Source organism: Heterodontus francisci, chromosome 5 (genome assembly GCF_036365525.1).
Source record: "Heterodontus francisci isolate sHetFra1 chromosome 5, sHetFra1.hap1, whole genome shotgun sequence".
Classification (NCBI taxonomy): Eukaryota; Metazoa; Chordata; class Chondrichthyes; order Heterodontiformes; family Heterodontidae; genus Heterodontus; species Heterodontus francisci.
The window spans coordinates 189,083,261-189,098,055 of record NC_090375.1 but is presented as its reverse complement, the minus strand read 5'-3'; positions in this window follow the sequence as shown (position 1 = coordinate 189,098,055).

Here is a 14,795-nt window from a genome sequence, read left to right as displayed (position 1 = left end):
TCCTCTGATGTTTCCGGTGTCTGAGGCCAGCTGAATATGGCTGCATAGGTGTTGCCAGTAGTCGTTTGCGCAACGCCTAGCTGTTCTTTGTGCAGTACTTCTGGCTGCTTTAAGTGCTGCGGATGTTAAATCGCTGGGGGCTTTCTTGTAGTTCAAAAGTGCAATGCGCTTAGCGGCTATGACAGGTTCCAGCTCTTCATTATGAGATTGAAACCAGTCTGCATTTCTCTTCGCACTTTTGCCGTAGGTGGTCAAAGCTGACTCATAGATGGCGTCTCTGATGTGGGCCCACTTGGTCTCAGCATCCCCTGTGGGAGTGTTTTGAAGGGCTGTTACAAGTGAATTTAGAAATTTTTGTAACAGCTGTGGGTGAGAAATTCTGCTCGTGTTGATGCGCGGGTGGCCCTTCTGCTTGGAATGATGCAACTTCTTTGGTCTGAGTCTAACCTTGCTGCACACCAGGGAGTGGTCGGTGTCGCAGTCCGCACTGTGGAAGCTGCGTGTGATTTGAACACTGTTTAAGGCGGCTCGCCTTGTGACAATGAGGTCTAGCTGGTGCCAACGACGTGATCTTGGGTGCCTCCATGAAACCTGGTGACAGGGTTTAGTGTGAAAGAACGAGTTGGTGATGCAGAGGTTATGATAGGTACACAACTCAAGCAGTCTCTGCCCGTTCTCATTCATCCTTCCAACGCCATAGCGCCCAAGGCAGGAGGGCCATGAGTCATGGTCAGCCCCAACCCTGGCATTAAAGTCCCCCAGCAGGAATAGGTGTTCGGTGTTGGGGATGCTGCTAATGATGTTATGGAGTTGTTCATAGAACTGGTCTTTAGCTTCAGGTGCGGAACAGAGTGTTGGAGCATAGATGCTGAGTAGGTGTACTGGACCAGAGGTGGTGAGCAGTCGGATGGACAGTATGCATTCCGAGCCATTTGAGGGAGGCTCTATCATGCTGAGCAAGGAGTTTCTGATGGCGAAGCCCACTCCATGCTGTCTTGGTTCTTCAGGATCCCTGCCCTGCCTAAGGAGATATTAAGACAGGTGACCAAAAGCTTGGTCAAACGTGCAGATTTCAACGAGCATGTTAAAGGAGTGGGGAGACTGCCCATCAGTGATGAGATGAAGGAAATCGGGGCATTGTACCATCAGGTTACCTTCTACATTTATTCTTAATTTTGAATCTAATGAAACATCACCAAAAAGCAATCCAGTAAAGTTAGCACCTGAATTTTACTAAAGACAACAGCTTTCAAATCCCATGGGTGCCACTCCAACTTGGAACCAAATCAAAGAAATTAGGATTGATAGCTGGTGCCTGCCAGATCACACAGCACAAATCACTTCTTATCAGGAATCTGAAAAAGCCTCACTTTATCCTATTACAGCTTTGTATAATTTGGGGGCACTAATCTAATAAAATTTCATGTTGTTTTAGATCACAATCCTATTTTAGTGACAGAATCCTATCAAATACTCACTGTACCTGAATATACCCACAGGCTATTTCTGTTTCTCATTCAGTTCAAGGATCATTTCTAGTTACAGCATGACCAAGATGATGAATAAGACTCAAGCAAGGTGCCATTTATATAATTAAAACAAATAAACACAACAACAACAACTTATATTTATATAGCACAGCACAGGCACAGTGGCGCAGTGGTTAGCACCGCAGCCTCACAGCTCCAGTGACCCGGGTTCAATTCTGGGTACTGCCTGTGTAGAGTTTGCAAGTTCTCCCTGTGTCTGTGTGGGTTTCCTCCGGGTACTCTGGTTTCCTCCCACATGCCAAAGACTTGCAGGTTGATAGGTAAATTGGCCATTATAAATTGCCCCTGGTATAGGTAGGTGGTAGGGAAATATAGGGACAGGTGAGGATGTGGTAGGAATATGGAATTAGTGTAGGATTAGTATAAATGGGTGGTTGATGGTCAGCACAGACTCGGTGAGCTGAAGGGCCTGTTTCAGTGCTGTATCTCTAAACTAAACTAAACTAAACTTAACATAATCAAACGTCCCAAGGCGCTTCACAGAAGCATGATAAAACAAAATATGTCACTGAGCCACATAAGGTGATATTAGGTCAGATGACCAAAAGCTTGGTCAAAGAGGTAGGTTTTAAGGAGTGTCTTTAAGGAGGAAAGAGAGGTGTAGAGAGGATATTCCAGAGCTTGGGCCCAAAGCACCTAAAGGCACAGCCACCAATGGTGGAGAGATTGAAATCAGGGATGCAGAAGAGGCCAGAATTAGAAGTGTGCAGATATCTGGGAGGGCTGTGGGACTGGAGGAGATTACAGAGATCGGGAGGGGTGGAACCATGGAGGGATTTGAAAGCATGGATGAGGATTTTAAATTCAAGACGTTGCTTAACCGGAAGCCAATGTAGATCAGCACGCACAGGGGTGATAGAGGAATGGGATTTGGTATGAGTTAAGGCATGGGCAGTAGAGTTTTGGATGACCTCATGTTTACAGAGACTAGAATGTGGGAGACCAGCCAGGAGTGCATTGAAATAGTCAAGTCTAGAGGTAACGAAGGCATGAATGAGGGTTTCAGTAGCAGATGAGCTGAGACAGGGGTGAAGTCGGGCGATGTTACGGAGGTGGAAATAGGCTGTCTTAGGGATGGCATGATAATGAGGTCAAAAGCTCATCTTGGGGTCAAATGTAACACCAAGTTTGCGAACCGACATGCTTAATCTCAGACTTGCCAGGGTAGTCAGTAGCTGGAGAATGGAGTTTGGAGTGGGGACCAAAAACAAGGCTTCTGTCTTCCCAATTTTAAATTGGAAGAAATTTCTGCTCATCCAGTACAGATATATGTATATTGGATACACATGAACTAGCATTTTTACACATACACTTTGAGAATATGAAGGCAGCTTTAGGAAATGTGCCTACCATACTTTTAACACACAGTGGAATCACAACATACCAATTGGATTACATGCCCAAAGCAATTGGGTTCTCTTCACAATAATGTTCACTCTTTGGCCTTTCCACACGCCCCTGCTGCTTGTGTCTGTGCAATGATGTAGAATGCTGAAGCCACTTTCTTGTAAATGCTATGCAGCTAGTCACTCCAAAAAGTTGGCTGTGCAGTGCTTTCCGCTGCAGTCAGCTCAATCTGTGCTGGCAGCACAGTTGTGGCCTGTAATCCCTACTGTGAAGGGGAAGAATGGGTCTGAATTCTCCAGCATCAAGAAGGCATGGAAGGTGAAGCAAGTGACTTTGTTGCCTAACACGCCATGTGAAGCAACAACTGCTAGGAGGTGGCAATTGGCTGGTTTCTGAAATGGTTTGAAGGCTTTACAGAGTGGAGAAGAGAGACAGTCCTATTGACTTCAGGGGCTGGATTTTCAATCGGGGTCAGGAGCCGAAAACGGGGGCTGGTTCCAGGTTCCGGATCCTCACCCCGCACGGCGATTTTCAAACGCTCAACCTATTAAAGGCCAGGGAGCAGGCTTGCCATCCAATCAGGAATGCTGGACGGGCTCCCAATGCTGGAGGGCCAATGGCTGTGCAGTGCTTTCCAGTACTCAGTAATCGGCAGCTCCATCGGCCAAGGTAGGAGCTGTCAATCTGAAGATGGAGAGAGAGGGAGAAGGCCAGATAAGTTTTTTTTTGATTTTTACAACTGCCAGAGCTGCGTGGCCATGATCTTGAAGGGGCAACCCATCCAGGGGACGGCCAGTGGCTGCAGCTGTGGCCTGGCTGAGATAATGGATCAGGGTGGGGGTCCCTCATGTGATTTATAGCACCCTCCCCACCTCCTGCCCAGAGCCCACCATGTAGGCTGCCTGCATTGCCAATTGGAAATTTCAATCGGCATGGGAACAGGACCTTAATAGGCCCTGTAATTGCTAATAATTGGTCTCAGTTGGCTGCCTGCTGCTACTTGGCGGGCGGCCGATCCAACCCCAAGCTGTCCTCATTTAAAATGCCTCGGGGTTGGGAGCGTGGTGGCGAACCAGCACCCAGGCCGGCGGTGCCAAATTGCATGCCTGCCCACCTCCAATCAAGACCGCTGCCTCATTTAACAATCCAGCCCCAATGCTTTTCACATTTCCAGTCCATAAAGGAAGTTTTGCCTAATCTGTTTGCTCTTTTTTTTCCTACTTGTGTTCCACTTGTAGCGTATTCACCATTTTATAACCTTCGGTGCTGTACTGAGGGAGCGCTGCACTGTCAGAGGTGTCATCTTTCAGATAAGACATTAAACAGAAGCCCGTCTGCCCCCTTGGGTGGTGGTGAAAGATCCCACGGCACGATGTATGACAAAAACAGATTGTTGTACAAGTTTAACAAGAGTATGTTTGGTTTGCTGGGTGGGGAGTACAGTGTCATATAATTCATACACCAGCAAGAGTAATCTTTTGAATGGATCATTAAACTGAGGCCCCATTTTCCCTCTCAGGTGGATGTAAAAGATCCCATAGCACCTTTTTGAAGGAGAGTAGAGAAGTTCTCCCTGGTGTCCTGGACAATATTTATCCCACAACTAACATCACTAAAACAGATTATTGGGTCATTATCACATTGCTGTTAGTGGGAGCTTGCTGTATGCAAATTAGCTGTTGCATTTCCTACAATACAACAGTGACTACACTTCAAAAGTACTGCATTGGCTGTAAAGCACTTTGGACATCCTGAAGTCATGAAAGGCACTATAGAAATGCAAGTTTCTTTTTTTCTTTTCTGCATCTATGTCCTCCATGGCCAGTGGCGGTGCGACATTACTTAAATTCGATGAACTAGGCCAACAGTTTGTTATCTCTCTTTCACTAATGGAAAATCTGACCACCTCATGGTCATCATGAAACTCATTCAACTGAGCTAAGTGAGTCAACACTGATGGCAGCCCAGGATTTGGGCTATTAACCTTCAGGATGGGAATGTTTTGTGTGACAAAATGTTGTACAATTTTCCCAATAGAAACTAATCTTAATTTTGTTCATTTTGATTATTGCTCAAAAACCAACAGGCATAATTAGTCAAGATGTACATCACAAAGAATATTCAAAGGATATCCGGCAAATTATCAGTACACCAATTATACTCAGTTTATAGTTCACTGCTATCTTTATTTTTATTTGACTAAGCTGATTTGCTAAAACAAGATTATAAGGGAAACTACATCATTTGTGTCACATTCCTATGCTCCTACTTGTATTGCATGCACTGTAATAACAGGCAAATGCAACTAAAAGAGTTTGACATAAAATAGCAACACAAAAAAAGATGAAGGATCACATATTGCCGGCAATGATCTGGTTCTAAATAATCCTGATTAGGCTATGCTTTTGGAACACATTTGCAAAATATGTCAGGTTATTTGGAGATCTTTTTTTCAGTGAAATGGGCCCAGTGTTGTTTCACATGTTGCTGTGTGTCAGTACAATCAGCAACAACAACTTATATGTATTCAGTGTCTCTTACATAGTAAAACATCCCAAGATGTTTCATAGGAGCGTTATCTAACAAAATTTGATGCCGAGTCACAGAAGGAGGTATTTGGACAGGTGACCAAAAGCTTGGTCAAAGAGGTCGGTTTTAAGGAGGATCTTAAAGCAGGAGAGAGCGGTAGAGAGGCAGAGAGGTTTAAGGAGTAAATTCCAGAATTTAGGGCCCAAGCTGCTGAAGGCCTGGCTGCCAATGGTGGACCGATGAAAATAGGGGATGCCTAAGAGGCCAGAATTGGAGGAGCGCAGAGATCTCGGAAGGTTGTAGGGTTGGGGAGTTTCGAGGCTATGCAGGGATTTCATAACAAGAATGAAAGTTTTTAAATCACGGCAGTGTCGACCCAGGAGCCAATGTAGGCCAGCAAGCTCAGACAGTGATAGGTGAACAGGACTCAGTGCGAGTTAGCATGCAGGGAGCAGAGCTTTGGATGAGCTCAAAATTATAGAGTGTGGAAGATGGGAGAGTGGCCAGGAGAGCATTAGAACACTCAAGTCTAGAGGTAACAAAGGCATGGATGAGGGTTTCAGCAGCAGATGAACCGAGGCAGGGGCATAGTAAACAACTGGGCATTTTGAGTTACCCTGGAAATTTAAGATGATAAAACTACAAGGGGTTTAAAGGGCAATGTTCTGATGCAGCTTGATGGCATTTCAATGAGGTGTGACATGGCCTAATAGATGATAATTTGTTTCTGAATTTTCCACATGTAAGGTGACTCTGTGTAATATTAATGATAATATCTTTGCTAATTTCACACATAGCAATTTAATCATAATTTTACTCATGTTGTCCTAAGAAAATGTCATGTGGACATCAATCAATTCATTCCCAAACAGGATGGAACAGTGCACAATTAGAAATCTTTCCTCACCCATCATTTGACCTGTTATGACGTAAAAAAAGAGCAAAGAACTTGCATTTATATAGTGCCTTTCATAAACTCAGGACCTCCCAAACCACTTTACAGCCAAGTAATTTTCAAATGTTGCCACTGTTGTAATGTAGAAACATGGCAGACAATTTTCACACAGCAAGCTCCCACAAACAGCAATGAGATAATGAGCAGATAGTCTTTTTTTTTAGTCATGTTGGTTGAGGAATAAATATTAGCCAAGAGATCAGGGAGGAATCCCCTGCTCTTCTTCGAGATAGCATCATGGGAACTTTTAGGTCCATCTGCGAGGGCAGTTGGGGCTTCGGTTTGATGTCTCATTTGAAAGACGGCACCCTTGACAGTGCAGTACTGTACTCCCTCAGTACTGTGCTGGAAGTGTCAGCCAGGAAGTAGACAGGACAAGAAGAACTGCACACCCTCTCAGTTGGTGGCTTGGCATGACATGAGTAGGCACAAAGAAGAAAGGGGAGAAAATAATAGAATACCTCTTTAAATAGTAAGTGCACAGCTAGCTTGGGCCTTACCTTAGGACTCAAATAATTATTTATCTTGTAAATTTAAAAACTGTTGAGGCAAACTTTTTCATCAAAGCAGTCACATTTTGACATTGGTGAATAAAGTACTTTCTTGCATTGGTCACAAAGCGGGTGAGTTTGAGTAGTGCCCAAATGGGCAATGTTTGTGGAGCAACCATTTGTCCACGTGCCAGTGTGGGGCCGGAGCCTGTTAGAAGGCGAGGGCTTCATCACCTGTCTCCGGTGAGCTTTGGTTCCAAAAGGGGAGCCCGCTGAAATTCTTCTGTTCTGGGGTGGGTATGTTTGGGGGTGGGGAGTGGGGACCAGGAAATGCTGAGCTGGCTGTCAGGGTGGACATGGGTTGACAAGGTAATCCCAGGTGAAGGGACAATCCCAGGAAAGGGTGAAATTGCATGGACAGGGTGCAATCACGTTGGGGGGTGGGGGTGGGGGCGGTAATTCTTGGTGAAGTGAGGCGCTTGAAATAGGCCAGTAGCCTTTTTTCTAGCTAATTATTTTACCCAGATTTCCATAAACAATTCATGAATGGTTTAATAGGACAAGTTCCATTTGCAAAGCAATTTGGAGCCTGTGAAACAAGGTCCGGTTATTCCAACTGGTTTAGATACAAATCTATTACTATAACGATGTCTCATTATAAAAGAAAAAAAATAGCTTTAATGAAAACACAGGTTTCTTTTAAACTAAAGGACATAGAAATGTTCTGTTGAAGATCCAGAAAATGAACTCGCAATATATGGAGTGTAGCATCAAATCTACTGACATTTTCCACCAGCTCAATTTAAAAGCCAGGGGTTGTTTTCCTGAAAGAAAGGACATGGAAGTATACAGCACAGGAGGAGGCCATTCAGCCCATCATGCCTGTACTGGCACTTTGAAAGAGCTATCCAATTAGACCCAATCCCCTGCTCTTTTCCCATTGCACTGCAAATATTTCCATTCCAACTATCTATCCGATTCCCTTTTGAAAATTACTATTGAATCTGCTTCCACCGCCCTTTCAAGCAGCGCATTCCAGGTCATAACAACTCACTGCGTAAATAAAAATTTCTGGGACTTTCTCGGGCTCTTCTGCCAAGGACTTTAAAACCGTGTCCTCTGGTTACTGACCATCCTTATTCACTCTATCAAAACCCCTCATCATTTTGAATGCCCCAATTAAATCTTCTCTTTAACCTTTTCTGCTCCAAGGAGAATAACCCCAAGTCTCTCAACATAACTGAATTCCAACATCCCTGACATTATAGAAGAATCTGATGCATTTTTTCCTCATTCCTTTTAATTTGAGTGAGTTGCTTTGCACAATACCTCATTCATTCTTTAAGGAGGGAGAAACAAATATTGTAGCAGGTAGTGAGATATAATAAATATTCCTACAAGGGAGGCTGGATAGATAATTCGCAAGTAATAAGGCCACGATATATATCTTAACACTTGCGGTCTGTTTTGACTGAAAACAAAAGTGCTTTAACTGAGTATTTTTGAACTTTGAGACTATGCTTGTAATATTAGCATATAAATGATGCATACAATTATCAAAATTCCTCCATTCTTTGCCCACCATTTTACCCATTTATTTTGAGGCTTTATCTGTGATTTAAACATGGGCAACCCTCCAACCCCGTCCCCAAGGGCTATCCAACCAATAACTGCCAATTTTGTAGCAAAATGGTCAGCTGTGCCACAGTGGGTAGCACTTTCCCTGCTGAGTCAGGAAGTTACGGGTTCAAGTTTCACTCCAGTGACTTCACAAAATCTAGGCTGGCATTTTAGTTCAGCACTGTGGGAGTGCTGGAGATACTGGGCTGGATTTTATTCTGACAATAGGGGCCCGGTGGTGGGCTGGAAGGCGGGAGGGGTAGACCCCGCCTTGGCCCTCTGTTGGATCCTCTGTGGAATTCCACAGCGGACAGCCAATTAACTGCCCACCATTGGTGATGCCGTCCCTTTAAGGGACAGTCACCCGTTTACAAAGCCTGCAGGGAGTGGTGGCCATTGTTTGTTGTGCAGGAGGCTTGCAGTGCTGAAGATGTCAGAAAGCCCGGGACACAGGTAAGTGGGGTCAAGAGTCGCCGGGTCAGTCAGTCAGGCAGGTCCCGTCGAGGGGGTGGGGGGCTTGTTGATGAGGGTGGGGGGTGGTGGTTTCTTGTCACAGGAGTGTCCATTGCCAACAGGAGGCCCTCCCTTGGGCCATGTATAGCCCCCGGAGGAGGGCCCCACCCTCCCTTAAGTCTGCTAGGAGGCTGCCAGATCTCACCTGGAAACCTCTCCATGCAGCAGCAGGCCCCTTGGCTTTGGGAAAATTGGAGCGGAGGCGGGAAGCTGCCCTTAAGTGGCCATTAATTGGCTACTTAAAGGCCTCAGGTGGCCTTGGGTGGGAAGGCCATCTTCAGCTTTTCCCGCCCCAGACAAAATGTCAGAGGGCCCGGGCAATGTTGACCTCACTGCCTGACACCACCTCATGCCATTTTCTGTGCCCCTTGCCTCCACTCCCAACAGAGGGTAAAATCCTGCCCTCTGTCTTTTGGATGAGACATTAAACCAAGGCCCAATCTACTCTCTAAGGTGGATGTAAAACATCCTTCAGCACTATTTTGGATAAGAGCAGTGAAGATCTCCCCCATGTCTGGGCCAGTCTCTCAATCAACATCACTAAAACAGTGGCCGGAATTTTACTCTCATCAGACAGGAGCCATCCACCAACCGGAAAGTTGGTGGCGATCCTGCCTCCGCCAGGCCTGGGGATCCAGACTGCATTTTACAGTCCCCAGGCCCTTAATTGGTCTGAGGCGGGACTTTCACCTCATTGAGGCAGGAAGTCCTGCCTGATGGAACTGCCAGCCAATCAGCGGGCTGGCAACTCTTAGTCCCAGCAGCACCACCATGAGCGGTGGCCACTGCTGGACTGCAATCCAGCTTCACGAAGAAGAGGAAGGATGACCCCGGGAAAAGGAAAGTTTTTGGGGCCTCGCTGGGGGTGATTGGTCATGCCCTGGCAAGGCAAGGGTGGTTGATTGGGGGACGGGGTGGGGGGTGTGTTGGGCGTTGGGAGTGGTTGGAGCATCGGGGACAGCCCTCTGTCAGGCAGGTACAGGGTGCCTGATCAGGAGGCCCCCCCACCCCGCCCCCACCACCACCGAGGCCGTCAGAAAGCCGCCTACCTTTCTCAGGTGGATTTTCTCAGGCTTGGGCCGTCCACTTGCCAACGGTAAAATCGGTGGCAGGCAGAGGCCCTTTAGTGGCCCCGTGTGAAATGGCGGCAGAGGCAGAAGCAGGTCAGGAAGGGCACCCCGAGCCTCCACCCCGAGCACACCTCCCCCCACCCCACCACCACCACCCGCCACTATCCTGCTCTTTGGTGGGGGGTGGGGGGGTTGTAAAATTCCGGACAGTATCTATCTGGTCATTATTGCAATGCTGTTTGTGGAATCCTGCTGTGTGATGATTGACTGTCATGTTTCCCTGCATTACAGCAGTGACTACACTTCAAAAATACTTCATTGGCTGCAAAGCACTTTGGGACATCCAAAGGTGGCGACAGGCACTATAGAAATGCAAGACTTCGTCTTTAAGAGTGTTCTAAAATATAAAAAATATGCACTTACTTAAATCTTAGTTATGGACTCCATATGAGGTTTCAAATTTCCAAGCACTATTTTCATCCGACGGATTAATATTGTTGTGTAAAATCCCTTTGTGTGCCATTTGGACTACCATTAACCTGTTTATCAGAAGCAGGTTGACAATTTTGCAAAACAAGGAATTATGCACGCACAGGAAAAACAGTATGCTGAAAATCGTACTCTGCAGAATTTCAGCTTAAGAATGGGGTGTAGTTTAAACCCTCAGTTGAAATTAATGGATAATTTAGTGAAGAAAATTGCCAATTAACATCCTTCTTTTTTAGATCTGTAATCAATAATTTGAACTGTCCTTTCCATCAAGGATTTTTTGTTGATGACTTACAAGGTCTTTACAGTTTATTTAATAATTCTATTGCTTGTACAAAGTGATTAGTAAGGCAGTCTTTCAGGGATTAATGAAGGTGCTGCCCAGTTTTAATTGGTAAATAGTTGGCAGTATTTAGCATCCTTGAGCAACAAAAATACCCCTTTTTTGGAAAATGGGGATGAATTATTATAGCTTAAAGTGTGACTCATTTGAAATGCTGAATGACCAACACATGAGCTATCTCAGAGGAAAAAGCTTGCATTACAAGAGCAAGACCAGATCAATTCAAGAACCCTAGACTGATAAAAAAGGGCAATTTCCTCATAAACACTGAGCTTTACTTGCACCCTCTGCCCAGCTTATAGCAGTGAAATTGTCTATTGCCGTAGAATAAGTTGGGAGAGCTGTCCCACAGACTAGTCAAGCAACAGCCTGACATAGTCATACTCACGGAATCATACCTTACAGACAATGTCCCAGACACTGTAATCACTATCCCTGGGTATGTCCTGTCCCACCGGCAGGACAGACCCAGCAGAGGTGGTGGCACTGTGGTATACAGTAGGGAGGGAGTTGCCCTGGGAGTCCTCAACATCGACTGCGGACCCCATGAAGTCTCATGGCATCAGGTCAAACATGGGCAAGGTAACCTCCAACTGATTACCACCTACCGCCCTCCCTGAACTGATGACTCAGTACTCCACCATGTTGAACACCACTTGGAGGAAGCACTGAGGGTGGCAAGGGCACAAAATGTACTCTGGGTGAGGGACTTCAATGTCCATCACCAAGAGTGGCTTGGTAGCACCACTAATGACCGAGCTGGCCGAGTCCTAAAGGACATAGCTGCTAGACTGGGTCTGCGGCAGGTGGTGGGAAACCAACAGGAGGGAAAAACATGCTTGACCTCGTCTTCACCAATCTGCCTGCTGCAGATGCTTCTGTCCATGACTGTATTGGTAGGAATGACTACCGCTCAGTCCTTGTGGAGACGAAGTCCCGCCCTCACATTGAGGATACCGTCCATCGTGTTGTGTGGCACTATCACCGTGCTAAATGGCTTAGATTTTGAACAGATCGAGCAATGCAAAACTGGGCATCCATGAGGCGCTGTGGGCCATCAGCAGCAGCAGAATTGCACTCAACCACAATCTGTAACCTCATGGCCCAGCACATCCCCTACTCTACCATAACCATCAAGCCAGGAGACCAACCCTGGTTCAATGAAGAGTGCAGGAGGGCATGCCAGGAGCAGCACCAGGCATACCTCAAAATGAGGTGTCAACCTGGTGAAGTTACAACACAGGACTATCTGCATGCCAAACTGCGTAAGCAGCATGCGATAGACAAAGCTAAGCGATCACATAACCAACGGATCAGATCTAAGCTCTGCAGTCCTGCCACATCCAGCCATGAATGGTGGTGGACAATTAAACAACTAACTGGAGGAGGTGGCTACACAAATATCCCCATCCTCAATGATGGGGGAGCCCAGCACATCAGTGTTAAAGATAAGGCTGAAGCATTTGCAACAATCTTCAGCCAGAAGTGCCGAGTTGATGATCCATCTCAGCCCCCTCCTGAAGTCCTCAGCATCACAGATGCCAGACTTCAGCCAAGTCGATTCACTCCGCGTGATATCAAGAAACGACTGAAGGCACTGGATACTGCAAAGGCTATGGGCCCTGACAATATTCCGGCAATAGTATTGAAGACCTGTGCTCCGGAGCTTGCCGCGCCCCTAGCCAAGCTGTTCCAGTACAGCTACAACACTGGCATCTACCCTGCAATGTGGAAAATTGCCCAGGTATGTCCTGTGAACAAAAAGCAGGACAAATCCAACCCGGCCAATTACCGCCCCATCAGCCTACTCTCAATCATCAGTAAAGTGATGGAAGGTGTCATCGACAGTGCTATCAGGCATTTGCTTAGCAATAACCTGCTCAGTGATGCTCAGTTTGGGTTCCGCCAGGGCCACTCAGCTCCTGACCTCATTACAGCTTTGGCTCAAACATGGACAAAAGGGCTGAACTCAAGTGGTGGGGTGAGAGTGACTGCCCTTGACATCAAGGCAGCATTTGACCGAGTATGGCATCAAGGAGCCCTCGCAAAACTGAGGTCAATGGGAATCAGGGGGAAAACACTCCGCTGGCTGGAGTCATACCTCGCACAAAGGAAGATGGTTGTGGTTGTTGGAGGTCAATCATCTGAGCTCCAGGACATCACTGCATGAGTTTCTCAGGGTAGTGTCCTAGGCCCTTCCTAGGCATCTTCAGCTGCTTCATCAATGACCTTCCTTCAATCACTTGGTCAGAAGTGGGGATGTTCGCCGATGATTGCACAATGTTCAGCACCATTTGTGACTCCTCAGATACTGAAGCAGTCCGTGTAGCAATGCAGCAAGACCTGGACAATATCCAGGCTTGGGCTGATAAGTGGCAAGTAACACTCGCGCCACGCAAGTGCCAGGCAATGACCATCTCCAACAAGAGAGAATCTAACCATCTCCCCTTGATATTCAACAGCATTACCATCGCTGAATCCCCCACTATCAACATCCTAGGGGCTACCATTGACCAGAAGCTGAACTGGAGTAGCCAGATAAATACCGTGGCTACAAGAGCAGGTCAGAGGCTTGGAATCCTGAGGCGAGTAACTCACCTCCTGACTCTCCAAAGCCTGTCCACCATCTACAAGGCACAAGTCAGGAGTGTGATGGAATACTCTCCACTTGCCTGGATGGGTGCAGCTCCAACAACACTCAAGAAGCTCGACACCATCCAGGACAAAGCAGCCCACTTGATTGGCACCCCATCTACAAACATTCACTCCCTCCACCACCAATGCACAGTGGCAGCAGTGTGTTCCATCTGCAAGATGCACTGCTGCAATGCACCAAGGCTCCTTAGACAGCACCTTCCAAATCCACGACCTCTACCACCTAGAAGGACAAGGGCAGCAAATACATGGGAACACCACCACCTGCAAGTTCCCCTCCAAGTCACACACCATCCTGACTTGGAACTATATCGCCGTTCCTTCACTGTCGCTGGGTCAAAATCCTGGAACTCCCTCCCTAACAGCACTGTGTGTATACCTACCTCACATGGACTGCAGCGGTTCAAAAAGCAGCTCACCACCACCTTCTCAAGGGCAATTAGGGATGGGCAATAAATGCTGGCCTGGCCAGCGACGCCCACATCCCATGAATGAATAAAAATAAATAAAACAAAATGTGGCATGAGCAATGCTACAGATCTGGCATTTTAAAAGAGATCTAATTGTAGGCATCTCTGAGATGCTCCTTTTTCCTACTTGCTGCTGCTATTGGAAGCCAATCTCCTCTTGCCCTTTTAAATTTTTAATTACTGTCATCTCCTCACCCTTGTTTTAGACATGACATCTTCAAATTTAACAACACCAGAGAGGTTGATGTGTGCAGTTTTCTTTTCAGCTTAAGTGAGTGCAGCTCATTTAATTGTTAATTATGCAGGGAGGTTTGCTTGGTTGAGGCTAGTAATATGAATATGCTCCTCATGTCGGCCCTCTGTCTCAGTGGCTGAGCTTGTAAAAGGATTACGATGATGTATATATGGTTCATGGCTAAGTAGGCTAATGAAAGTACCTCATTTAATCAAACACAATTAATTAAATTAACTTATGATATTAACCCGTCATTCCTTGCATGTATAATTTATATTAATTGATCGCTGGGTCCAGATTGCCCAATCAGGTGGGGCACAGACAGCCTAAGGATGGGGACGGTACCATTAGTGTTGGTTTGATGCAAACTGTAATTGATGGGTCAGTGTGTTTTAGGGTTGTAGCTAAGACTTTGTTAATTGTCATAAGAAGCTCAAATTGATTGTGTCTGCATTAGTACATAAATTTGAATTGATTAATGTTTTGTTCTAAAATTAATGTGTGTAATGGATGGGCGGTACAATGCTT